The sequence below is a fragment of the Apus apus genome, chromosome 2 (assembly GCF_020740795.1).
Source record: "Apus apus isolate bApuApu2 chromosome 2, bApuApu2.pri.cur, whole genome shotgun sequence".
In the NCBI taxonomy this organism is placed as follows: Eukaryota; Metazoa; Chordata; class Aves; order Apodiformes; family Apodidae; genus Apus; species Apus apus.
This window is the reverse complement of record NC_067283.1, coordinates 112,409,854-112,422,368: the sequence shown is the minus strand read 5'-3', so window position 1 is coordinate 112,422,368 and position 12,515 is coordinate 112,409,854. Positions and strand designations below refer to the sequence as shown.

Here is a 12,515-nt window from a genome sequence, read left to right as displayed (position 1 = left end):
TGGTGCTCAGTAGCCCATGGTAAAGAGTTGCACCTGATTAAAATAATGGGGATTGGTTTTATCATTTCCAGTTTCTGTAGATTGCAACATTTCAGCAACTTTATTTCAAAAATGGCTTAGTGCTCAGGGACTTGAAACAACTCTTTCAGTCCCACAGAAGAAGTACTTACTGCCTGCCTCAGAATCTTACAAGTAGTTAAGCCTGCAGCACAAAGTAACACTGACTTTTGCAAAACAAACCACTCTTGCAGAGTATTTTGAGGCAGATACCAGCCTCAGGAAATCATTATTTTGGCTAATCTGACGGGTGCTTTTGATGTCTGCTACCCAGGGAGATCGGTGCTTGCCAGTCAGCTGGAGCAGAAACCTTATTGACACATTCTTGAGGAAAGGGAGGTGATTTAGATGCAGTAATCCTGTTTCTTTAAGATACCATACCACTGTAAATCTCTTTTCCATTGGCACTAAACTGAAGAATTAAAGAAAAATCATGACTCTTCCTGTAATTATACTTTAGTATGAGAGCAGGAGGCATCCTGGGTGACATGAATTTACTCAAATGATTTTGCTGCTTGAGAAAGTCCAGTCTTGCACTCTTAAAGAGTTTGTGCACTGCTTATAAGGTCCAAACTGTCTGTGTCCCAGCAATGATGTGTTGGTGTAGGATATAAAAATGTATTTTTCTGTCAGATGGATAGCTTAGCAATACTAAGGAAATAATTGTCTCTCTCTGACTTGTTTCTTTTGTTGGCATGTCTGACTTTTTCCTTTTTTGATTCTAATCTTCACATGAATTTCGTGGTCTTTTTTTTCTTGAGTTTGCGAGAATTTTGACACTATATTAAAGTTATTTATGCTAATTATATTTTATTATCTCTAAGATGAGAAGGATTCACAGTCAACATGTTTATGCTTAGTTATATCAAGCTTAACTTTTTTTCTTTTTCAGAGCTTGATTTGCAATCTGGAAAGAATATTAGTATATTAAAATAAAAATGGTGGGCAAAAATATAGCTAAACCCCAAGTATTTTATTATACAGAATGTAAGACCATAATTCTGTAATACCAAAGCTTGTCAAAGCTGGAGTGACTTCTGGAAGTGATCAAGGTATTCTCTGATTAAAATCACTACTTGTATCTAAACAAAGGAAAAGGTGTGTAAAGAGAAGAAGATAATATGTACTTTTGATAGATATGAAGCTTTGAATGCAAGCTTCACAGTGACTTCACAATGTTTGGAGTTTTAATTTTAGCTTAAATATGTATAGAGAGATGATCTGATCAAATGCTCATTAGCTCTTCCATGGGTTCCAGCTGAGAGAAATCAGACAGCATCGACCCTGATTCTGTAAGTGGTAGAGTTCATCGAGAACCTCATGTTTATTTTAATTATGGGAGAGATCAGGTCCTGAGTAAGAAGTATTTACCAAAAATGTTCTGTGATTTATTACCATTTATTCATACACGCTGCAAATCAGTTTAGTGTTTCACTGGCCTATTTAGTGTTCTGTCATCTTGTCTGAATTGCTAGCTGCTGGCAAGAACTGTTAGCAATGGTTATAGTGATCCATTGCTGGAGGTGTTTTTATTGTGTAATAGCAGAATAAATAATGTTAAATGCATATTTTTTCACTTACTTAATTCTATTTTTTTGCTGTTCCAGCATATACCTACTGATAAAGTTTATTCCTTATCAATTAATATTTACAAAGTGTGGTCAGCAGGAATTAGTTATTCTCTTGTATGCACAATATTGCTATGCATTGTGATTCTTCATCCCTGGCCTATATCCTATATAACTTCAGATTTTCACTTTGTTCCTACCTCCTATCTGTTTTCTGAAGCAACTTGCATTATTTTCCATGTGCTTTCAAAAGATTTCTGTGTTTTATGACCTTTCCAAGATGTCCTTTGGATCCTTTTCTGTCATATACTTTTCTGAAATTGATTGAAAGGTAAACATTATTCCAAATTAAGCCATGTCAATGACTTTAACAAGGATGTCTGACTTTCATTTTTTATTCTAATGCTTTTAATCCTATTTCTTACTTAGTCTAACATCTTATTTTCTTTAACTGTGCTAAATGTTGAGTAAACTTTCCAAGTATTTATGGAAATGCATACGTATCTTTCTTCATTTCATACAGTTGACTTAGAACTTTATGGTGTACTGATTGCTTAATCTCTCTGACCTTGTACTTCTTTTGAGTTTGGACACTAAATGGTACGTGCTGTTGTATTTTCCAGACACTTAGTTTGTCTTGAATTTTTTCTTAGTTTCTTGGTTCTTTTTGGCCATGCCTATTGTAATCACATTATATGCAGACTTTTAACTTCACTACTCCTTGCCCTTTCAGATAATTTCTAAATACACCAAAGCAACAGATATAGGATTTTGAGATACCACACTGTTGACCTATTCTTTCAATTAAAATTGATTGTTTCATCTTATTTCTGCTTTTTTCATTAGTGTTAATGTATTTCATCTCGCTTTCTGACCACTTCCATTTTCAGTATTGTTTTCTGAGGGATTTTGTTCAGTTCCCTTTAGAATTCTGTCACTGAATCAGAGCTGTCAGCTGGCTTAGCAGTCATAGGGCAGTGTGGGCAGATTTCCTGTTGTGTTTTGTAGTCTTGGTGGAAATCAAGGATCTTAAGTTTGTTTCATGTGCAAGAAAGAAGGTTGGGTGATTTCCTGTAACAAGCCTTTGTTTGGAGATGTTTTAAAATTGTTTTACGGGAACTCTTTGTTCTTTTGAAGCAAGTAATAATAGAAGTAAAATTCCCATGATAATGGCAATAGGTAACTAATACTGGCAATTCATCATAGTTCACATTTGCAAGCCACAGTACTCGTGGGGGACTTCAACCATCCTGGTATCTGTTGGACAGACAGCACTGCAAAGCACAAACAGTCCAGGAGGTTCCTAGGGTGTGTTGATAACTTCCTTCTCCAAGTAATCGAGGAGCCTACAAGGAGAGGTGCTATGCTGGATGTTGCTCTCAACAACAAAGAAGAGCTGGTGAGGGATGTTAAGCTCAAAGGCAGCCTAGGTTGTAGTGACCATGAAATGGTGGAGTTCAAGATCCTTAGGGCAGCAAGGAAGGCTCACAGCTAGCTTACTACCCTTGACTTCAGAAGGGCAGATTTCAGCCTCTTCAGGGATCTGCTCGGGAGAGTGCCATGGGGTAACATCCTGGAGGGAAGGGGGGGCCCATGAAAGCTGACATATTTAAGGATCACATTCTCCAGGCCCAACTAGGAGGAAGTCAGGAGGCTGGTGTGGATGAGAAGCAATTCGTAGAAAAACTCAGTCTTAAGAAGGAAGCATACAGAGGATGAAAGCAAGGACAGGTACCCTGGGAGGACTACAGAGAGGCTGTCTGAGCAGCTAGGGATCAGGTTAGGCGATCCAAATCTTGCCAGAGATGCAAAATAGAATTTAAAAAGCTTTTATAGGTTTGTTGGGGGAAAAAGGACAGCCAAGGAAAATTTAGGCACTCTCCTAAAGGAAAGGGGGACCTACCTATGCAGGATATTGAGAAGGCTGAAGTTCTCAATGACTTATTTGCATCGGTCTTCTCTGGCAAGTGCTCCAGCCTAATAGCAAAGGTCTTGGCAGGTGAAAGGAAGGACTGGGAGGACAAAGTACGTCCCACTGTAGTAGAAGAACAGGTTTGTGACCACCTAAAGAACCTGAAGGTGTGCAAGTTTATGGGACCTGATGGGGTCCATCTATGGGTCCTGAGGGAACTGGTGGATGCAGTGGCTAAGCCTCTGTCCATCATATTTGAGAGGTCATGGCAGTCTGGTGAGGTTCCCACTGATTGGAAAAAAAAGGGAACATAGCCTCTGTTTTTAAAAAGGGGAAAAAAGAAGACTCAGGGAACTACAGGCTTGTCAGTCTCACCTCTGTGCCCAGCAAGATCATGGAGCAGATCCTCCTGGAAACTCTGCTAAGGCACACAGAAAATAAGAAGGTGATTTTTGACAGTCAGCATGGCTTCACTTAAGGAAAATCATGCCTGACTAATTTGGTTGCCTTCTATGATGGGGCTACAGAGATGGTGGACAGAGGAAGAGCAACTGATGTAATCTACCTGGATTTGTGCAAAGCATTTTTCACTCTCCCACATGACATCCTGGTCTTAAAACTGATGAAATGTGGATTTGACAGATGGACCACATTGTGTATAAGCAATTGACTGGATGGCGACACCCAGAGAGTCGTGATCAATGGAAAAGTATCCAAGTGGAAGTAAGTGATGAGTGGTGTTCCCCAGGGGTCAGTGTTGGAACCAGTGCTGTTCAACATTCTTTTGTTGGAGACATGGACAGTGGGATTGAGTGTATCCTCAGCAAGTTTGCTGATGATACCAAGCTGTGTGGTGTGGTCGACATCCAAGAGGGAAGAGAAGCCATCCAGAGGGACCTTGACAGGCTGGAGAGGTGGGCAAGTGCCAACCTCATGAAGTTCAACAAGGCCAAGTGCAAGGTCCTGCACCTGGGTTAGCACAACCCCAGGCACAAATACAGGCTGGGGGGAGAATGACTAGAGGGCAATCCTGAGGAGAAGGTCTTGGGGGTGGTAGTAGATGAGAAGCTCAACATGAGCCTCCAGTGTGTGCTGGAGCCCAGAGAGCAACTTCATCCTGGGCTGCATCAAAAGCAGTGTGGCCAGCAGGGCCAGGGAGGTGATTCTGCCCCTCTTCTCTGGTCAGACCCCACCTGGAATACTGTGTACAGCTCTGGAGCCCTCAGCATGGGAGAGACATGAACCTGTTGGAGAGGGTCCAGAGAAGGGCCATGAAGATGATCAAAGGCCTGGAGCACCTCTGCTATGAAGACAGGCTAAGAGAATTGGGGCTACTCAGTCTGGAGAAGAGAAGGCTCCGAGGAGACCTTATAGTGGCCTTCATTACATGAAGGGGGCCTACAGGAAAGATGGGGAGAAACTTTTCACAAGAGAGTGTAGTGATAGGAAAAGGGGTAGTTGTTTTAAACTGAAAGAGGGGAGATTTAGGTTAGACATCAGGAAGGAATTCTTCACCATGAGGGTAGTAAGGTGCTAGAATAGGCTGCCTAGGGAGGTTGTGGAAGCCCCATCCCTGGAGGTGTTTAAGGCCAGGTTGGATGAGGCTTGTGCAGCCTGGTCTAGTGTGAGGTGTCCCTGCTCATAGCAAGGAGTTTGGAATATGGTGATCTTGAAGGTCATTCGAACCCAAGCCATGCTATGATTATATTCTGTGATTCTATGATTTATACTGATAGAAATATACCATGTACATTTTCTGTTTCACCTCGTTAAGTGTTTTCTTATTCATTCCACATGACAGTGATGTAGACTGTGGTGCATCTCACAACCTGTTTTGATTGTGTGACTTTAAATTAAACTAAAAATGCTAATGATGCAAGTGTTTTTAGGAATATCAGCATTCATGGGAAAAATTCGAGTAGCAGACTTTTTCTACCCTACTTTTCCCCCCCCCCCAGGAATTTGTTAGACTGGTAGTTTAAAGTCATACATTACAGAGGAAGTCGACCCCTTCAGCTGCTGCCATCTGAGGAGGACTAGAATAGCGTGTGGTATTGATAGGTGTGAGAAAGACATATCTGTGATGGCAAAGACTTGAAAGACTGTTCTGCAATTGATAATCTTTTATTTATGTTCAGTGCCATGAGTGCGAGAGTGATGGAACCTGCATGAAACTCGAAGTACTGAGGCTGGGGTACATCACACAGCAGTGTCTGTTATTTCACACATACTCACTGTGGCCGGTAGTACTGTATTTTTCTGAGGTTGCACTCAGAAACTTGTAGCTGACAGGTAGTATGAGAAGTGAATTATGGTCTATGCCTGCTACTTGTCTGTAATAAGAATAATTCCAAGTATAATTTATGTTTCTTTCATGGATAGTGGGCTATAAGAAGGTAGAGGTGTTTGAAGTGTTAGTTTTCATGCTTGTGTTACATATATTCTGTGACATGTGTAATGTGACTTTGCAAATAAATCTTTATCACTAGACAGAAATCTTGGAAGCAAATAAAGGAAGACTGTTTATCACATAATCTTGTAGGAAATGGCTCTTGAATTAGTGATGGGTCCCCTCATTATTTTTTCTGTTGTTTTTCTGTGTTTAAGTATGCAAAACTCTTTCAGGTTTTATTCTGGTTGTAACGCAGTAGGTGTCTCTAAAATTCAACTACTGCTGGTCTTAGTTCTGCTGCAGTAGATTTATTTCACCATTTAAGACATACTTTGGAATATGTTAGTGACCAAGATAGTCCTTTGGGAAGCATAGGGAACACTCCTCTTTTCTGCCTGCTGAAACAATATTAAAAATAATAGACAAGCAGCAGCAGTTACTGTTAAATTTTAACCTGATGTCCCTCTATTTCTTTTGCCTTTCACCAAATCCGTTTTCAAACACAGCTGTAACAAAACGCCTGCGCACAATCTATAACGAGGCCTGAGAGTGTCTTGTGGAAGTGTTTTCCTGAGGATTGTTGTAGTTATTATTATCTCTTTTCGTGATTATGGCCAGTTTTCCTTCTTATAGTGCTAATAAATCTGCTATTCAGAGTGAAAGTGAAGTCCGCATCCTTTCTGACCTTGCCTGCTGTCTGTGAGTTCCTTTTTACGTGAGGAATTGATGTCAGTAAAAAATTAACTTCACAGATTATGTCCACAAGATGACAGCACAGTGGATCAAGTGAATATGGTTCAGAACTAGATTCAGCCCCTAGCAGAGAAAAAAGCTGGCTCCTATTTTGTTTAACCAACATGTGAGGTATGAAACAAAGTATTTTGCTTAACTGCATCAATACCTGCTGAGAGGTCCTATTAGAAGTTGTAATATTGGCAGGCTGTTGAAGTGCAAGTGAACTGGTAGCATGAGTAGTTTTGATACCTGGCTGAAATTGCATAAACCTGCCAGGGTAGATATTTTGAAATTCTCTCATGCGTACCTGTTCCAGAAATGGACTAGAGAATCAAAATAAATCTTTACTAATTCAGATCTGCTTTACATTTCCCTTTATGGAGAGGGACTACCTTGGAATATTTCCAACTAGATGGATTCTCTTTGTGTATTTCTATTAGGAAAGAGTTAAAGCTTTCTGAATCTATTTGGACTGAATACTGTATGAAGTTAAAAGAAACATAGGAGAAGATTATAAAGGATGAAAAACACCTTGAGGACTTAGTGAAGCAAAAAGCAAAAATCCAGGAAGATGCAAAATATTGGAACAGCAAAGTGAGTCTTGAATATTTATAAACAAGCAAGTAAATTAGTATCTTTTATTGAAAAGTACATGAATGCCTGAATATTTTGTATGTTTAGGAGTTAAGGTCCTCTGTAAAAGTAAAAATACAAATACTGATTTAAAAATAAGAAGTGGTATATTCTATAGAACTCCTACATTCATTATTCTGTTGTAGTATTAATTTTAAGCTTTGTATTTTAAAAATCATTATATAATTATAATTTTACATTCCTTTTAGTGACCTGGATATTTCTAGTTGTTGAATGCCTATCTGCTTAATATTGGTTATCTTCTTAAATAATCTGGAAATAAGTGTGCATTTCATGAGAGAGTATAAATGTCCTCTTGAATAGCAGATTTTTTGACCTGAGATGGCACGCGAGAGTCCCTTACAGCATGCAGAGTGATACCCTATTTTACTTAAAATTTCCCCATTTTCTCCTATATTTGTCCATCATTCATTTTGAAATCTTGTTGTTCTAGGCAGTTTAAAATCTGAACTGGAGTTCCTCACTAAGAGCTTTCAATTAATTGACAGCTCCATGAGTGGAACCAGTAGAAGAAGCCTAAAGCAGGATTTTGATGCCCACAACAAAAACTTAATACGTAGAAGTGTGTGCATATATGTGTGTATGTATATATGTATGAATGAAGTATGAAATTAATTCTTTTGTAAATGCCCCTTATTGTTGTGGTTTGTGCATCTGGATAGCTAGGTCCTGCTAAGGATCCAGCGGATTCTAGGTTGAGTATTTCTGGGAAGATGAATCTGTCAAGCCTGCCCAGAGCTTAATAAAAAACCCCAAAGCACACCCCCTATAAGAGTAAAGATGCACTCATATTAGCAGCCAGTGGGCACGTTCTTGCCGTTTGCTTCCAGCTGGCTATTACAGTTTTCTTGCACCAGCAGTTGCTACCAACTGATATGCAGAAAACCACTATTTACAAATAGAACCAATGCTTATTAGTGAACCTTTATTTTTTTCTTGCTGGATTTGGTTCCAGCTGGGTTTCCCTGACCAGTAGGCACTACTTGGGTACTAAGACCAACACAAGGGAAAGACAAGTGCGCAACAGGGATAAAGTGGAGCATGGAACTGCTCTGTTTGGTGACCATCTTTGATTTGATTAATTTGTGCTGAAGGTGAGCCAGAGTTAGGGTTAGCTTAAAGCAGTTCTGTTATTGTCAGTTTCCTTCAGAAACATGACTAAACCAACTGACTGAGCGAATCTTCACAAATAATAGTGGATTTCCAGAAATCTCAAAGTTATTATTTTGTCTTCCTAGAAATGTTACTGGGACCATAGAGTTATTTTGGGAATCAGGAAAATATTTAGATTATTTTCAGTGACTTCAGTGAGGTTTTGATTGGATCCAAATTACAACATGACATTTTACGACATGTTTTTTTCTGGCTTTTTTTCCTTTTATTAATGAATGCATTTTTTTAATTTCTGTATAACCTGATGGGAGTGTTACAACTTTTGACACTGTAAGGACAACTCTGAATTTTCTTTCTTCCATTTTACCCAGATTTGCATTAAATCCACTTTCTGTAGCCCCAATGTTTTTTCTCTTCAAAGATTAGAAGAAACCCTTCTTACAAAATTAATCTTACACTTAGCTATTCCTCCTTTGTTATTTTGTCTTCATTAATCACCTCCATTTCAGATAATTCTGTCAAAATATTTGCTCTAAAAACATTGAAAGAAGGAAAAAAATTCTGATTTGTGTTTTTCCTATGTACCAGCAATTTAAAAACTGAAGCATTTTACTCATGCTTAATCTGTTGAGGGTGTTTTCCTTGTAGATGTAACCAATTTATTTGTCATACTTCTAAACTATATTTTGTAGAATATTTTACATATTTAAAGACTAAACAATTTGCTTTTAAATATCCTTTTTCTAGAATAGTAAAGGTACCTCTTTGCAATTTTTCCTCACAGATCATGTTTTATAATCCCTAACCACTCGTGTTAGGACCTTTGTTGCCAAACTTGTTAGGAAAGTACTGCCGTTCAAGGACAATTGGCAGAATCCTAGAGAAGTGCAACACAGTTATGACATTCTGGATGAGATTACAAGACAAAGCCTGTATTGTGTCCCTCCTTAGCTACTGGAACATAGTCACAAGGTGTTTAATGTAAATCTGCTCTTCACCAGATTCTTGAGGTAGCACTAGGAAAGTAACATGCCACTTACAGTACCTTTGTCCCTATTTTGGCCTGGTCTTCCCACATTTCCCACTCTACCCTATGCCAACATCCTTATCAACCCTAATTCTGCTTGGACATATTTGTCTTTTGGTCCTATTTCAGTTAGACCCATATCTCTATGGAGATTGTTTAGGTAAGTTTTGCCATGTTTTTTTAGCCTCTGCAGAGGGAAGAGAGATGAAGGAAACAAAGTTCATCAGGCTCACTGGGAGGAGGCCTGCCTTTATCTAAAGCCACTGTAGAGGTTTTCCTTATCATGTAGATGCTTGGTTCCCTGACACCCTTATTTTTCTTTAAGCTCCACTGATTGATCTATCATTGAATCTCTATGAATCTGTATTAAGTAAATAGGTACATTGTGATATTAAGGAAAATCTTGAGGCTGAGAGGAACTTCAGATATTCTGTTTAATTATACCTCATACGTCATGTATGGATTAGCAGGGTGTGAATGTATGCTTACTGGTGCTGTGAGTCTGAAGATTCTGCTAGGATACGTTGCAATGGCAATGTGCATATAAAAAACATAGCATGAAATATCTCTAATTACTCTCTAATACCCTTATTTATATTTTTTAAACCCTGTTCAATTATTACAAAAAAATATAGGAGATATTTGTATTACTTATTTTACAAAATATTTTCCAGATAGAAGAATTGACTAATAAAATAGCTGCCCAAAGAGATGAGAGTGTAAAAGTATCAGATGCTTCTTCTGAAGTTTTGAAAGCTATGGAAGAAATAGTAAGATTTTATTGTTTTTTTAGGAATAAAGTAAAAATGCTTGCATGCTTGCATTTTCTGTATCGGCCTGAAATAATTTCAGTTTATGCCAAAGGTGTCATAATGTTTTTATGCTCATTAGAAGTCCACCAGAGAAAGTGATCTACAGAATAAAAAGCAAAAGATTTTAAATCTTAATGAAACATTGGGCATTCTGAAACATGAAAATTGAGGGAGAAAATGAAGAGGTTTTGAAAAAAACAATGGAAAAATGTAAAGTCTGCAGTATAAAAATAGGAAGCAAGCATTATTTTTTCACTGAAAGCATGCCTATATAAGTGAACCTTGCTGTTTTTTTTCCCCAAGTATTCCAAGACCTACCACCAGGTAGCTTATGATTCAACTTAGAAGGATCTAAAACATAAAGTTTATGCTGACAAGTATTTCGGTGGGGAAAAAAAATCCAATTACTGGGGGATTTTTTCTCCAGATAAACATTGATCCTTCATCTGTGTTGCCTTTCTTTCATAGTATGTTAATCAACTTGGTTGAAAGAAGCTGAAGAAAAACTGAGAGTTCGACCTGATATGAGGTGGCTGTTATTAGATTAAAAAATATTTTTATAATCATAGATATTTTAGAAGGAACTTGTGAAGCCATGTAGTCACTATCTTCCCAAAAAAGATTAGCTATACTTATACCCATTTTAAGAAACAATCAGATGAAAATTTTTATAGGCTTTCCAGTGTTGGCTGTTTCAGAACTTCCCTAGAGAAAGTGAGTAGTTAGTTGCTCAGTGACCTTTTGTCAGTGATTTGGAATATGAGATATTTTCTTCAGGTAATTTCTTTCTGGTGGATAATTATTTTTCCTACATGGTCTACTGTAAGTATTGTTCATATGAGGACATCATGGAACATATGGATATATTAAAAGTGCTTAATTAGGAGAAATGCATGTGTTGGAAAGTATGTGATTTGTAAGTCTTCCACATGTGGAATTTAGATAAACTAATCTAACTCTGGTGCAATACTTGATGAGACCTGTTTCAGAATCAGGTCACAAGACCACAAGTAAAAAAACTTTCTGTTTCGAAAGTGATATGGTTGTGGTCTGAATAGTTCAAGTTAATATTCTCAGAGACTGTAAGTTTCAGAAACTAATAACTAACCAGAAACCATTACCAAAAGTGTATGGAAATTATTTTTTCAGAGTTAGATTTACAACTGAAGTTTCATTTGGTAATCAGAATGTCCTTGAACCTCTCTTTGCTGGGTGGAGTGTTGATCCCATCTAAGTATTTGGTCTTTGACCTAAAGGCATCATATACTGTACCTTAACAAATTCCTCATTTGCCACTGATTCTTCATAACATTAATTTCTTGACCTCCTTCATCAGTCTGTCTAACTGGTAATCCACTTACAACTCTTGTAAGTCATGGTTATGTCACAGCCCTGGTTTACTACTCATATTGATATTGTTGATCTCTATCTATCTCATTGCTAACCTGGCTGGTGTGCAGGAAAGCTTAATCACTGTATGTGATAGAGACAGACCTATGAAAGTCTAAAGAATAGAACTATTATTACTGTCTAATGAGACACCTCCTAACTAAGTGGTCTTAGACTTGGAAGTACAAGAGTACAGCTGCTTTTGTACTACCCCCTTCAGCCAAAAATCTCTGTTGCTTTCTTGTTGATCTTTGATCATTACAACTTAGGGAAGATTCGGACTGTTCACTTGTGTACTCATGGCTATAATTTCCCTAATGTGCTTGTAGTAGATCTTGATCATCTCCAGTGCTTTAATTCAAAGGGAACAAGATCTTTGAGATCTATGCAAGTCCTTTGTTTCATCAGCTGAAAAAAGGATCCTTTGTTTTTAAGGACCATCCAAATGGATAACTCTCTGTGCAGCACTTTGGACACTAGGATACATAAGGCAGATTTAATAAGTGAAAGGGCACCACAGGAGCACCAGTGGTGTAGTGGTATCATGCAAGATTCCCATTCTTGTGACCTGGGTTCGATTCCCGGCTGGTGCACTTTTCCCATCTTATGCAAAAGCTGCTAATCCCACAGCTTCTAAATAATTGAATCATCCTGAGCTGCTCCTAAGATCTGTGGTCACACCACAGATGGTGTCAGATGGTGAATATGGTCCTGTACTGTTTCATGTAGAGCTTGATTTTTCTGGTAGGGTTATTAGACCTCCTGTAATGTCTTTGAAAAATGCTTGTATGTGGATTTTTATAAATTAGTTAGTCATGGCTGTAAACACAGGCAGGATCTTACAGGTGTGTGACAT

The 12,515-nt window shown here is 38.2% G+C and overlaps 1 non-coding gene across 1 annotated transcript; it reads left to right on the top strand.

Annotated features, from left to right (window-relative positions):
* Nucleotides 1-12,181: 12,181 nt before the first annotated feature.
* Nucleotides 12,182-12,252, top strand: TRNAG-CCC (transfer RNA glycine (anticodon CCC)). The gene has a single exon. It is a non-coding gene; the product is annotated as a tRNA-Gly (tRNA).
* Nucleotides 12,253-12,515: the final 263 nt, after the last annotated feature.